We start from the raw sequence: 11994 nt of genomic DNA, 5'->3' as shown, positions 1-11994 counted from the left end.
TATGTCTACACCAGACTAGTAGTGCTCGCACGCTATCCTACGATAGCATGTAATACTGCCTTAAGCCGACCGTAGCAAACGTTTATCGTACTACTTAGAGTTACCGGTAGCTAAACATTCGAGTTATAGTAAAACATACTTCTCTAGACACTATCGATATACTGCTTATCTACGCCGCGGACTAAAGCAATAGCACGATCCTTACTAGCGTCCTAGTCTAATACACTGCCGTCCGGAAACATAATGTAGTCGGCGAGCTTAGTGTTAGCTAGAACTAGATCGTATAGGAGGTATGCAAACTAGTCTTCTAGGTACGAGCGATCGAGTAGCAAATCCTTATTAGCGAACTAGCCTATAAAATAGAAAGAGGCACTAGTAGTAGTGTAATTGCTACCGACTAGAAAATAGTAGACGCGAGCATTATTACCCTCCCCGGCCTACTAGTATAGAAAGCCGATTAACTCTAGGTTATAACCTACAATATCCTATTAAGTGTAGGCGAGCGAGTAGGTAACACCCGGCTAAAGCACCTACATCGACACGATTAGCTCTAGATCTCGCTACGTCGAAGATACAGTCTAGTATAAGGGCAATTCGACCCCGACCGGAAACATACCTAGCCGACCTTAACACCTAGAACCCTAAAGCGGGTTAGAGCCGCGGGCTCTAGCTAATAGAATAGTGCTATTAGCTAGGGAGCGGATAACTAGCGCACTATCCCTAGAGCGACGCGAGACCCGATACTTAGCTACGCTAGAGGTTAAGATATAGGTTAATATTAATAAGTCGGCGTATAGGTCTATATAGTAGCGTATATATAATAGCGTATATATAATAGCGTATATATGAAAATCAAATAGAGTCGACAGGATAAGGCTTTATACTTCTATCTAATAGGCGCACCGATAGGGTAGTCGTAACTGCTACGAGTCTTAGAGGCCTTAGATTTGATATAAACCGCTTATTAGATGCCGCCTTAAACGACGTCGTTACTAAGTCGGCTAAGCAACACTTACTAGTAGTCACTCGAGCGCTATTCGTTTACTTTGCTTAGGAATACAACCTAGCTATAATATAACTAGAGTAAGCCTTAGTAGTACCGGGCGAATTTAACGTAATTAATAATACTACGGGGCAGTATTAAACCGGAGCAATGCTACTCCTATACGTATATAGAATTGAACATATACAACGCATTTTACGGTATAATATATAGGCCTTAGAGCGTTAGGAGTAACGTAGAAGTCTAGTCGAAGTGTAGTACGGTCTTTTATATTTAGTATTAATTTTTTAATTAGTCCTAACTAGTAACCGAGTCGGACGGCGAGTCGGTATACAAATTAGTATTCAAATATTATCGTAAGAGGCGCTAGTAGAGTAACATTAAGTTAGTATAATCGAACGGGATAAATCCGAGATTTTACCGAATCCGCGGGCTACGAATCGATATCGAGTCGGACCCCGACTTATACCTAACTTCGTAGTAGTAAGGGGGTTTACTAAGTACTATACCTATAGTAGAGCTAAAGAGCCTTAGTAACTTCGTATACGTCGATATACGGCAAACCTATAGTAGCTATAGCACTAGCGCCTATTATCGAAAGCTAGCTATATATATAGTAATGTCTTACTATATCGAATGCGGGTTATATAACCGGCTACTTAAAAGCTCCTATAGCTATAAGCAATATAGAAACAAGTGCAAGAAACGTGTGAGAAGGGTTATATTAGCAGGTAGATAGGGTAGTAGTAGGTATAGGTAGTATTCGATAAGGATCTAGAAGGAGAGGGAGGAAGGTAGGAGAGTTAGCCTAACGCTAGGCGCTAAGCCCTACCTAAGGCACTAAGACCCTAGCTTTACTCGGCCTGATTATATGCCAATTACGTGTAGCCTCTTTAGCTCTAATATACGCTTCCCTTCTAAAGGCCGCGCCCTCGTAGCCTATCTATATTCTACGACCTCTATTGCCGCTAACTTAGCAAGTCTAATAAGCTACTTAGCCCGCGCTAAATTGAACACTTAACTACCTAATTATGTAACTATATTAAACCTTACCTTCCAACACAATGTCTAACTTCTAACTGCGCTATCCCTATATACAATAAACTATAAAGTGATATGTATCTACAAGAATTGAGGGCCTTCGACTAATTATAATACGAGCGCGTCTTCCCTGCTATAATAGGTAGACGTACGAGGTATTGCAGCCCTACCTCCGCTCTAAGTGATATCGTACCGAGTTCTTTGCGTCTACTCTTAAAAGACCTAGCAATGTCCGCTCCCGAGGGTTTGTCCGCTTCCGAGGGTTATTATTTACTGTCGTGGTTTTACTAGCCTAAATTAGTTAGGTTTGGTAGCCTTCAATTGTTAATCTTATCTTATCTTTTCGGAAAAAACATAGCTCGTCTAGTTTCTATAGGTAAAGGCTATTATAAGTGCAGTAGTTAAGGTTCGCCTCGCTTAAAGGGTTAGATAGATCGAGGAGTAACCTATTGTCCGCAAGATCGACCCCGGCTAGCTTAGCTCTATAGTTTTGCCCTTAGTTAGTCTATTAGCCGCTTAATCTTTTAGGCGGCTCAAAGTTTTGATTAAAGTTTTAATTAGAGGTGCCTTAGGCTCGTAGTGTAGGTAAGGTTGTGCCCGTAGGCGTAGTAATAATAGTAAGTAATGTTAATAATAGCGGTGCTAGCTGTCTTAGCGCTAACTTTACCTTGCTTCTAATTTCCTTCTTTAACTAATAACAACTCGGTAATACCGTTACTAATATAGCGGTATCCTTCCTTTCTTAAACAGCAACACACCCCGCAATACTATTACTAATATAGCCGCGCCGGCCGCGCCGTCCTTCGCTAGCTCGTAGCGCGACGCTATCGTTTTTATTACCGTTATTCGTACGCGCGCGCGCGCCCTTGTCGATCGCTTAGGCCTTAGGGCCTCGATAGAATAAAAGAGCAAGAGGGGCGCTAAGAGAAGGGTCTTACAGGGTGCGCTAGTAAAGAGGTGGATTCTATAATAGTATAGTCTTATTATCCTTTATTACTAACAATTACTTGCCTCTAATTAGTTAGCTAATAGCACCCCGGGGGTAGCATTGTTCCTAAGCCTTAGTAATATTACGAGCTTTTAGCCTTCTTCTTGTTCTTTACGCTAGTCTAATACTCGTTTAACAACTTAGCTATATCCTTAAAGGAATCTTTAGCCTCTTACGAGTCCTATTCGGGTAAATAGCCTTACTACCTTAATAGGTATTCCTTCTTGCCCTGCCTAGTTCGGTGCTTTAGGATGCGTTCTATAGACTATAGCTCTTTACCGTCGGCTAGTATTTCTTTATGTTTAGCAGGGGCTTCTTTATTAGAATCTCCGCAGTAGTAGTATAGCTTAAGGAGGGAGATATAGAAGGTGTTATAAATAGTGTAGTGTAGTAGGAGCTATAACTAATAGGCCTAGCTATTGCCCTTCGGTTCTCGGATTCGGAATAGGCTAATGTATCTTAGTGCAAGCTTAGGCCTTGTTTTGCTATTAAGTAATAGGTGTTTGCGGATGCGGAGGTTCTTAGTACTTAGTATAACTATATCGCCTTGCTTGAAAGTTATTAGCGTATAGTGTTTGTTATAGTAGGCCTTCTAATATGCCTAGGCCTTTGCTAGTTTGTTAGCTAACTTAGCGTAAATCTCTCGCATCTTTTAAACCCTCTTAATAGCCGCTAGCGTCTTAGGTGTTAGTACTTGACGCGCTTCCCTTTCCTTACGCTCGGCCTCGAGCGAGGTAAATAGGTCTTATAGTAAGGCGGCGTTCTAGCCTATTATAGCTATATATAGTGAAACCTTAGTAGATAAGTGTACACTGTTGTTATATACGAATTCTGTAGGCTATAGGAGGTTGACCTAGTCGTTAGGGTTCTCGTTAATATAACTACGTAGGTACTGCTGCAGGGTGGCATTCTGCCTTTTAGTCTAACTATCTGTTTGTAGATAGAATGCTATAGACAGGCGATGCTTGAGTCTTAGCTGTAGGCAAATCTTACTCTAATAGTAAGATATAAATATCGAGCCTCGATCGGAGACTATCCCCTTAGGGGTTCCCTAATAGCTATAGAAGATGTTGTTCTATAGCGACTTAGCTAGGTTAATAGCCGTCTAATCCTTTCGGGCAGGAATGTAACGAGCGCCCTTAGTAAAACAGTCTACGACAACTAGGATAGCATTATATACATCCGTACTACCCCTACGCTTAGTAGGCGGGAGGCCTGTAATAAAATCTATTATAAGCTTAGCAAATGGCTTCTTTAGAATAGGGAGTAAAGACAACTCGCTAAATAGTAAGTGCTTTAGTGCTTTGACTCGTTAATATACGGTATACGTATTTACGTAGTCCTTTATGTCCCGCTTACTATTTAGCTAGTAGTATATGCGCGATAGTAACTCGTGCGACCTCTCTATACTATAGTAACCGGCAAGCTTACTATTATAGTATCGCTTAAGAAGCTCTTATCGGATCGAATGCTCGGTAGGGACATAGAGCCTGCCCTTATAGCGCAAATAGCTATTAGCATCAATCGACTAATTCTTGCTAGATCTAGTCTTACGGCTACTTCTAAGCTAATCTATACGAGCAGCAGCAAAAGCGTCCCTTTGCTAAGTACGTAATAGCTTATCTATAAACGCTCGTCTATCCCCTTCTATAAGTTCGCTTAACAGCACCCTCGCTGTCTTGCGTAGTACGTACTATATATATCTAGTAGCACTAGTAGCCGGATCAACTGCATTAGTGCTTTAATCGCTGTTACTATATATAGCGATATCGACTAGGGAGTTATTATAACTTCTCCTATCTGTGTCCTTAGCTCTTGCCTTAATACGCACTGTTAATATAGTAAGAGTATTAATATGCTTTAAGCCGTCGCGGAGTCCGGTAAGCCGCTTATCCTACGCTTGCTTATTAACAATACGGGCTATAGCAATCTTATACTATAGGGTTAGAAACAATGAGTTGATAGATTGCTAAGTCCCGCTGTCGTAATTAGGTCGCCTCGATAGGCTATTAGTAGGGTTGCTTACGCCTAGCCGATATAATATATCAAAATCAAACCTAGCGAGGTAGACGGCCTATCTAGCCTGTCGACCTATAACTCTAGTAACCTTAGTAATACTACGGAGGTTGTTATAGTCTGTATAGACCTATATTGTATGTTGAGCCCTATCGAGGTAGTGCCTCTAGTGCTTAAAGGCCTCGACAATAGCTAGGAGCTCTTGCTCGTAGGTCTCGTAGCGACGCTTAGCATCGATTATCTTCCTCGAGAAGAAGGCAATCGGGTGCTAGTAATAGTTATTATCTAATTGCTAGGATATAATAGCCGATATAGCGAACTGTAAAGCGTTAGTCTTAATTCGGATTTGCTTGTTTAGCACGAAATAGTACAATAAGGGGACTTTAGTAAAGCGCTACTTTAAACCGTTAAAAGCGGCTTATGCTCTATTAGTCTATTTGAACTCTCTAGTCGGGTTGGCCTTAGTTTTAGTAAGCTTAGTTAGTAGCATTACATGCCTCGAATAGCCCTTAATAAATCGGCGATAGAAGTTAGCAAAACCGAGGAACGACTATAGCTCCTTAATTGACGTAGGAATAGGCTATTTAGTAATAGTTTTAATCCGATTAGGATTAGCCTTAATACCCTTAGTTAATACGAGGAAACCGAGAAATGATACCTCTTTAGTAGTAAAGGTGCATTTAGAAGGCTTGCAATACAAGCTATAGGCCCTTAGGCGATCGAGTACCTTACGGACTGTAGCCTAGTATTCCGTAATGTTAGGAGAGTATATATAAACTAGGATGTTATCTAGGTAAACTATATAGAGGTAATCTAATAGGCCTAATAGAGCCCGATTAATATAGGACTAGAATGTAGTAGGGGCATTAGCTAGCCTAAATGGCATAACTAAGTACTTAAAATAGCTATAGCGAGTACGAAAGGCTGTCTTCCATTTATCGCCCTTACGAATACGGATGCGGTAATAGGCGTCCTTAATATCTAATATAGTATAGTAGTAGGTACTAGAAAGGCGATCGAGAGTCTTATTAATAAGCGGAAGTAGATAGCGGTCTTTAATAGTAACAGCATTGAGTCCGCGGTAATTAATATATAGGCGTAGGCTACTATCCTTCTTTAGTACGAATAGGATAGGGGCGCTAGCAGGGCTGTTACTATACCGTATCCGGCTATTAGCTAGGTTTTCCTCTAGATACTTACGCAATATAGCAAGCTCCCTTTTACTAAGGTTGTAGAGTAGCCTAAAGGGGACCTCTTTGCTCTCTATAATGTTAATCTTATAATCCGTCTCTTTAAACATAGGCAATGTCGATGCTAGGTAGTATTCAAACATATTAATATAGGTCTCTCGGATAGGCTCTAGTATACGAGCAAGCTAATTAGGATTATTAGGGGGTATAGGTTCATCGTTATTACTACCGAGTAGGTCGGCCGTCGGATCGGCTAGGGTTAGGTTACTAATAAATAGGACCCTAATATTATTAGGGCACTCGCTAACATTAATGTGTTTAATGTCCTCTTTCCTAGCGATTCTAAATCGCTATTGTTAACTGCCTAAATCTATAACTATAGTATAGTACTTAAGAATAGGGTTGCTAATAACAATGTTAGATAGGAGGCTATCTATGTCTACCGCGTAGGTAGTAAAGTTTAGTAGGCGCTTATTGCCGAGGTCGTCCTTTAGGGCTATATAGACATAGACTATAGTAGGCCCTATAGGTCAAGTGCCGAGCGTTATTAAACCAAGCAAGGGTTAGTAGGTTAGTCCTAGGCAGTTGTCGAAGGTCTAATTGCTTAGCTAGGCGATAGCTAATAAGGGCACTAACTAAATTTCCTAGATCTAGTGTAACCTTAGTCTTATAGTTAGTCCTATGCGTGTCCGATACGAGACAGGTACGTATAATAGCTAGCATAATGTCGATAGTCTTACGCCGTATAAGGCTAACAGTTAGTGCGGCGCTTACTCTTTTTTCGACTAATAAGAAGGTTAGCCTATAGGGGTAGCGTTAGCTACTAAAAGGTGCTTTCGGTATTCGGCGGTAGTACGGTCGATTCGGGCCTAGTCCTTAGGTTTGTCGCATTAGCCTAGTAGATAGCTAGTACTGTTATAGTTAAAGCACTTCAATCCGGTCGGGAGATTGTTGCCGTAGCTATTGTTGCTACTATTATTAGTCGAGCGGTTAGCATTATAGGGATACGAGCCCCTTCTATAGCCCCTATTACAGCCTCCTCTATATAGCCGTCGGCTACGACCTCTTCCGCGGTCGTTACTATTCCTATTGTTAGCACTATTGTTTTAGTAGGACCCTTAGCTATTGCCTCCGCGGGCACTACGATTGCCGCGGTTAGTGCTAGCTAGTCGGATCCTCGATTCTAGTCGTTACTAGAGCTAAACAGCCCGCTCGGCTATTTCTACTTCGACTATAAATTAAATACGTATTAGGTTAGCCTATTTAAACACACGGCGGCGGTCTAATTTAAGGACTAGTTCCTATCTTAGTTTAGGTCGTATCTTAGATATCTAGATAGAGTCGGTTTTAGGTAGCAAATCGTCCTTAAGGGTCTTTAGATAGGCCTCGAAGGATCGAGAGGTTTAGTCGGCCTTTTGTTTAGTATGTAGGTATTAGTCTTAGGCGTGCTGCTAGCGCAATATAGGGTTACTAAGGGTGTTCAATATGATAGTCTTATAGTCTTGCTATTAAACAGCGGTCTAATTATTAAGAGAGTCAAAATAGTTATCCTAGGTGCGTTTTAGGTCGCTATTAATGTATTGCATAGCGTAGACGACTAATAAATAGTTATCTAGTAGGGCCCTTAGTACATTCCGCTAGTTTAATTTACAATTACGTATATGATTATTGTACTGCTTGCGGCTAGAGCTATTAAACACAGTGCAATCCTTAAGTTTAGCATCCTTCTTTTAAATAGCTAGTAAGGAAGGTCCTACTATTAGCTTAGCATTAGTTGCTAAGGCTTCCTATAGGCGATAAATTTCGAGGAGGTTATCCCTTAGCTATTGTTCTTAACGTAAGGCAGTAAGCCTGTTCTAAGTAGCTTTTTAAAGTCTCGTTATCGGCTAGGGCCCGAAGGCTAGTTAGCTATATCGTCGATTAACAATGTTGTTAAGAATGTCGTTAATAGGCAATTCTAGATTATTACCTAGAACTATAGGCTCTTTAGCAGGCCTAGTAGTAGGCTCTTTAGCAGGCACCCCGGCAGGTGCTTTAGCAGGCACTTTAGTAGGTACTGTGCTACTAGCGTTGTCGTTGCTAGCGCTGCTAGCGGTAGTACGGTTGTTGTTTCGTAATAAACTGGCTATTGTAAGGGGTAGTACCGATAATATATTATAGCCCCTTATAGTGCGGATGTAGCGGAATTAGCGAGTATCGGCCTAATGTGCTTAACTTAGTATAATAGGCCGTGTAGAAGGCCTTGCTTAATGATTAGTACGGTTGTTTTAGTAGAATAGTACGTATAGGTCCTGTTCTTCGGGCGTAATATAGTTAGATTAGTCTTTTTCGTAGCTATATCGCTAAAAGCTTAAAATAAGGACTATCTAGCTACTACCCTTAAAGGGTAGATCGAATACTATATAAGAAGGGTTATGTTAGCAGGTAGATAGGGTAGTAGTAGGTATAGGTAGTATTCGATAAGGATCTAGGAGGAGAGGGAGGAAGGCAGGAGAGTTAGCCTAACGCTAGGCGCTAAGCCCTGCCTAAGGCACTAAGACCCTAGCTTTACTCGGCCTAATTATATGCTAATTACGTATAGCCTCTTTAGCTCTAACAAAACGCGTCGTACTAAAAGAATTTTCAATTTGCCGAGTACGATTCTACTATAAACAATGCCGCGAAGCGAGCCCGACTTAACTTATATACGATCTAAGGTAGTAACTAGAGCGCCGAACAAGCCGACGATAGATCGATACTAGAAGGCATATAGTAAGACGTAAATAAAGAAGGCATAATAGAAGCTATTCTAGCAACGACATTAACGCTAATAGTACTAGCGCTATAGGAAGATAAGGGAAGTATAGATAGCATTAAATAGGATAGATATCTTAAATTACCGGAATTCGATATATAGGATAGCCTAGCGGACGAAGACGAAATAGAAAGCGTATAAGCAACTGCCGCCGGAACGATAATAACGCTAGGAAGCTAGAAGTTAATAAGATTACGGCTAATACTAAAAGGCTACCGTACCGCGGATAATATCGATATATTTACCGAATATACTAGCCGTACCGCTAGCAAGCCTATAGCTAGGTATAGCATAATTACAGTTTGGTATAGTAGAGTAAATACAAGCGCTTAATCTATAAGTAGCGTTAAAATACGAATATAAGATACTTCGGGCGAGTACGGAACATTTAAGTTACTATTCGATATAAGCTTTACGTAATTCTTAAAGAGAGAGAGAATATCTAGATATATAATTGCGAGGCTTTTCGAAGACGAGAGGCTAGCACTACTATACGATCTACTAAGCTAGAAAAGCATAAAGGCTATAACGTCGAAACTGCGAGCCGGCGGCATACTACTATCGAGGGTATTAGGTTAAATAAAGGTTCGAAAGCTATACCTTCCGACAAGTCGAACGGGTTACGGCAGCACGGAGCTAGTACTACGATACCGATCCGTTAAGAAAGCAGTAATATTCTTAATAGGTTATAGTAGCTTTAGGAATAATCTAGTATATAAGCTATATCGAGCGTAGACGACTAACGACCTACTACGGCGAATCTACTCTAATATAGCGTTAGTAGACTAGTAGTAGGATACCTAGAGCAAGATAAATATAGACGGCGCAACGATCGTACCTCTAATCGTATTAACCGATAAAACGCAGATAACTAACTACTAAGGTAACTTAATAGCATACCCTATATACCTTACTATCGGAAACCTATATATACGAGTACGCAACGCGAACAACAGACCCGGCACGATCTTACTAGGACTACTACCGGTCGTTAAGGATAGCGATAGTTTTACTAAAAACAGTATATATTATATATCGATAGTATATATATTTCGCTCCGCTATAAAAGCGGCCGACGGCGAGAGCTAGGACATTATATACGTAGATAGCGCGACGCGTAGGTACTTTCTAATCTTAGCAGTAATGTTAGTAGACTATAAAGAGCAAGTTACAATTACCGGAGTTAAGACAAATATACATTGCCTAAGTTGCCTAGTATATCCGATAGAACGAGAGCACCTCGATATTATAGTAGAATAGCGGTTATACGAATCTACGAAGTAGCGATATCTAAGGCAACGCAAAGGCGAATATATAGCGAAGGATCCGTAGAACGTCTACGATATCGATTGCTTTATATAGCGCTAGAAACACGTCGATATATACCGGTCTTTAGTAGTAGACACACTATACTAGCTACTAAAAGGAGTACTAATGTACGCAATCTAATAGACTACGGACCTACTAGTAGACAAGATAAGCTATATAAAAACGAGGAGATACCGACTAGTTGCCGACTCGACCCTAAATAGGGGCCTATCTACTAAAATAAGAAAGCTAGGGAAAACAGTAGTATAAGGGATTATCGATACGATACTAGATAGACGGTTCGCGTATATACCCGTATATACTAATCTTCGCAAGTTCTACTACTACTTAGCAGTTACTTAGTAGACAGGCTAAGAGTAGCAAAGCGTCCTACGAGTCTTATTAGTTGTATTTATACTACTACTCGAAGAGGTCCGTTAACCGTAGGCGATAAGATTTCTACGTATACTAGTAGACTTTACCGTTCTAGCGATATATAGATGCTATAACGACGAAATATTTAAGTATCTTAGGATAGTATTGTACCGGATAAACGAATAGAAGAATGTATTTCGCCTATATAGGGTAACAAAGGTATAGAAGAGGGCCTAGCGGGAGGCGAAGGCTACTACGCGAAGAACGAACGACCTAAATAACGACGATACGGTTACAATAGACGAGGACGACGAAGCTAACGAGCTAATAATAACATAAATAGAAGGGCACTTTAATATACCGAAATTCTACGATATAACACATACCCCGAGCTATATTAAGACGTTCGGCAATCTTCTAGACTTAAATACTAGCTATTTCGAGTACAAACACTATAAACTACTAAAGCTTGCATTTCGGCTAACAAACAAGAAGCCTAGCTAGGAAGAAAGTATACTAGATAGCGATACTAACAGATTAAATATGCAGGCCGAAGACGATAAAGAATATATAGCAATCCCTATAAATGCTCGCACTATTAAGGAGTATACGCAACAGCTAATAATGCTAACTATAGCACGGCTAGTAGAGGATATCCTAGGATACTAGCCTAAGAAATAGAGGAACGGAAAGAAATCGGTTAAGTAGATTACGATAAGGGAGGCTATAGCTATAATAGAAGAGAACTTAGGTCGCGACTTCTAATAAGCGATTGCGGTATTCGTGCGGCAATAGGGTGCCTACGATAAGAATAGCGCATTAAGCACCGTAGCCGACCCTAACGATATCGTAACAGACTATATATACGTCCTAGATATAGAGATCTGCTTCTACGGTAGAATCCGATACTAGAAGCCTACGGGTAAGGATATAGAACATTCTAACGTAGTAGTAGCCGACTTCGCGAGATGTATACTAAACTAGGAGGGGCTCTACGGCAACAGACGTTATAATTTTATATAGGTATAGGAATACAACGTTAATTATATAGAAACACCTAATAAATTAGCGGTTCGATTCGGCGGTCGCCTACTAGCTTAACTAAAGTACGTAATCTCGATTAATATAGAAATAGGAATCAAATATAGGAAGGGGCTTAGGACGAAACGGAGGCCCGTTATAGGCGTTTTTATTAAGCTTTACGACTATATTAACGATAAGAGCGAGTATAAGGATACGTATAGTCTAACGACAATCCGGCTACGGAATGTGGTTGTCA

This window comes from Pseudocercospora fijiensis (genome assembly GCF_000340215.1).
Source record: "Pseudocercospora fijiensis CIRAD86 unplaced genomic scaffold MYCFIscaffold_2, whole genome shotgun sequence".
Classification (NCBI taxonomy): domain Eukaryota; kingdom Fungi; phylum Ascomycota; class Dothideomycetes; order Mycosphaerellales; family Mycosphaerellaceae; genus Pseudocercospora; species Pseudocercospora fijiensis.
This window is presented reverse-complemented; position numbering follows the sequence as displayed.